Source organism: Lactuca saligna, chromosome 1 (genome assembly GCF_052625555.1).
Source record: "Lactuca saligna cultivar CGN05327 chromosome 1, ASM5262555v1, whole genome shotgun sequence".
NCBI classification, from domain to species: Eukaryota; Viridiplantae; Streptophyta; class Magnoliopsida; order Asterales; family Asteraceae; genus Lactuca; species Lactuca saligna.
This window is the reverse complement of record NC_136417.1, coordinates 30,736,243-30,739,384: the sequence shown is the minus strand read 5'-3', so window position 1 is coordinate 30,739,384 and position 3,142 is coordinate 30,736,243.

Sequence of the window (3,142 nt, the reverse complement as noted above, 5' to 3'; positions counted from 1 at the left end):
ATATTGTATTAGTATATTATTAATTTCTTTTTAACTATTTTTAAAAAAGAAAAATTATTGGATTTTAAAAAAAAAATTATTATTAGATTTTTTATTGGATTATTAAATTTAATTTATTATATGCAATATATAATAAATAATATTTTAGTGGATCATTAATTTTTTTTAAATGTATAATATATTTTTTTTATGTTATTGGTTCTATCGCAAAGTCTCCGGAATAGGCAAAAGCACCACATCCCATTGTCGAAAATCATCGGGACCACCGCTAATCACCTTCATTGGAGGTCCGACGGAAACAATACCAACTTGTTTCACCCAACGTAGCTATCCAATAGCCACCTGCAAAAACCTCTTCATAATCCGTCAGAATCCTTTATATTTGCCACTAAGCCGATCGTAGAACCATTACTATTTGAACCACCAAGAAGTCCAACCCAAACACTCCTGTCAGTTCCTCCATTTGTTGCCTTTTACCAGCTTATGCCACAACTACCTGGTCAGTTCTTCCATTCATTTCCTTCCACAACCCATGCACAACCTTATAACATTGAAGCTTCAAGCCTGCACTACCTGAAAAGATCTAGTGGTGGATCTGGTGGTTTGAAAACCCTATATCTAACATTTTCGCCATTGATGGCAGCGTGGGTAGTTAATTGGAGTAGTTTTGGTTAAGAATGACGGATTGTAGGCAACGATGGACGATTTCCAACAAGATGATGTGGGCACAAGGTGGTAAAAAGCAATCAATGAAGGAACTGACCACGTGTGGTTGGAGCGGACCTCCTGGTGGTTAACACAGTATTAGTTGTAACATAAAACGTCCGACTTAACACATTATTGGTTGCCACTAAGTCGGTCGTTTTTCTGTTATAATCAATACTGTGTTAAGGAGGTCCGATCCAAACACCCTTGGTTAGTTCCTCAATTTGTTGCTTTCTACTACCTTGCGCCGTCACATCATCTTGTCAGAAATCGCCACTCGTTGCCTACAATCCATCATTCTCAACCAAAACTACACCAATTGACTACCTACGCTGTCGTCAATGGGGACAATGTTAGATATTGGGTTTTTCAAACCACCAGATCCATCGCTAAATCTTTTTAGGTAATGCAGGCTTGAAGCTTTGATGTTATAAGGTTGTGCATGGGTTTGTGGAAGGCAACGAATAGAGGAACTGACTGGGTAGTACAATTTTGCGGCGTAAGCTGGTAAAATGTAACAAATAGAGGAACTCATAGGGGCGTTTGGGCTGGACTTCTTGGTGGTTCAAATAGTGATGGTTCTAGTAGAAAACGATCGAGTTAGTGGCAAATATAAAGGATTCTGACGGATTGGGAAGATGTTGTCGCAGGTGGCTACTAGATAGCGGCGTTGGGTGAAACAAGTTGGTAGTGTTTCCGTCGGACTTCCGATGAAGGTGATTAGCAGTGGTCCTGACGATTTTCGACAATGGGATGCAGTGCTTTTGCGTATTCCGAAGACTTTGTGGTAGAACCAATAAATTAAAAAGAATTAACTATATACATTTAAAAAAAAATTAATGATCTACTAAAATATATTTTTTTATCATATATAGAATAAAATAAATTAAATGCAATAATCCAATAAAAAAATCTAATAACTTTTTTTTATAAAAATAATCCAATAATTTTTTTAAATAGTTAAAATAAATTAATAATATAATAATATAATATTTATTAATATATAAATATTATATATTAAAAATATAATTAACTATAATATGATAAAAATTTAATCCAATAAAAATAAAAATAATTAATGTATTATAGTTCAATAAAATTAGACAAAATTGCAAAAATGGTCCTTGTGGTATGCAAAATTTTGGGGTTTTAGTCCAAACCACGAGTTTTTTTGGATCCATGGTCCTTTTGGAGTGGTTTGTATGTGGTTTTGGTCCTTGGACTTAACTCTCGTTAAGTAGGATCTGTTAAGCCCCTTCATGTGCCTCACACTTGAGGGTAAATTCGTCATTTCATATGTAAGGGACCATTTTTGCATAAACTGTTTTTAATTGACATTCACCCCTCATGTGCCTCACACGTACGGATTCCAATCCATTCTTGAAACTAGTGGTTGATTTCAAAAGATTGTTGAGGGAAACATCTGTGTTGTTTTCGTTTGATTTCTGGAAAAGAACTACTAGTTTTGATTCATGTTCTTCTTTGTTGCTATCGGTTACATCATTTTTTCTGAATTAACTTCTTGTCTGGTTGGTGCGCGAAGGACGATCACGAACATGAGTAGAAGAATGAATAATGTCCCAATTCCGATTCTGATTGCCATACCTGCAATTGTGCCTTTGCTTTTCAAGTTCCCAAATTCCGGCCAAATGGAGCTGGTGAGGTGGTTGTTACTGAGATCAAGAAGAGGCGGGAAGCTCATAATCTGATTACACTACAACGCAACTGCTCTATTACTGATGTTGGGTCGCCGGAAAAACGGGAAATCCAGTGAACTCTCTTCTAGTGATATTTCCTGGAAACTGAGGCAAGGTAAGTGCGTGAGGTTCTTTGGTATCACTCCCGACAACGAGTTGTTGGATGGATCCAAGTAAAAAGGAGAATCGAAATCACCTAAATAAAATGGAATCGAACCTACCAAATTATTCCACGACATATCTTATAATTGTAATTATGTTGAATGTTTTAGCCACGTGGGTATGCTGCTGGAAAGTCCACAGTTTGCAATTACGAGAGCTTTGAATGCTCTGAAACTTAATTTATCATCATCGGCCGGCAACTGTTCACCATGAAAGTTCATGGTTAGAACCAAAACAGTTAAGTTTGGACAATGTTGAAGGATTTTCAGAGTGTTTGAGAGGTTACTGAAACTGCAATTCAAGAGGGAAAGGTAAGAAAGTGATCGGAAATTCTTGAAAGTTTCAGGGATTTCACCATAGAATCTGTTTCTGGCGATATTTATAGCTCTTAAATTCCGGCAAGACGAAAGTGTGGGAATAGTGTCTAAGGCTGCAACTATATTAGGCAAGTATTTGATCCGGTTGTGCATGGTCCTTTTGGGTTGCCTTCACCATAGCAACTTGATGGATGATTTGTTAAAAGAGAGTAAATATTATAAGGAATAATATATGGTTATTTGATTAATATAAGTCATAGA